The sequence below is a fragment of the Bison bison genome, unplaced genomic scaffold (genome assembly GCF_000754665.1).
Source record: "Bison bison bison isolate TAMUID 2011002044 unplaced genomic scaffold, Bison_UMD1.0 scf7180017864289, whole genome shotgun sequence".
Taxonomy (NCBI): Eukaryota; Metazoa; Chordata; class Mammalia; order Artiodactyla; family Bovidae; genus Bison; species Bison bison.
In genome coordinates, this window is record NW_011494861.1 from 11082828 (window position 1) to 11083145 (window position 318).

General features: G+C 51.9%; 1 protein-coding gene across 1 annotated transcript in view; it reads left to right on the top strand.

Moving 5' to 3' along the window:
• Positions 1 to 318, top strand: part of GNB1 (guanine nucleotide binding protein (G protein), beta polypeptide 1) — a 31737-nt gene extending 31419 nt beyond the window's left edge. The window contains exon 11 of the mRNA XM_010849990.1: positions 96 to 318. The gene's annotated coding sequence lies outside the window, so the exon portion shown is untranslated. The remainder of the gene's footprint in view (positions 1 to 95) is intronic.

The window sequence follows — 318 nt, forward strand, 5'->3', positions numbered from 1 at the left end:
CGTTGTGGTTGGCCGGAGTACTTGCTGTGCCCCCATCCTAAGCGGGTACAGCTGCCATGCCACTCTTCATGGTCTCTCAATTCTGTTTAAAACAGCAGGTGGACGCCACAGTGACTGGAAGACCATTCCAGCCTTGGAGCGTTGCAGATAGCATTTCCCATCTACCCCTACTAACGCGGACGCCCTGCACCCCTCAGAACTTCAAAAGGGCAAGACCTTCCCCTCACTTATTGCTGAAACCAAGAGCACAATTCCCACTGAGAGAAGAATCTCTGTGCTGTAACTAAAACGAATCGTGCATTCCTTCCGGGACCATTG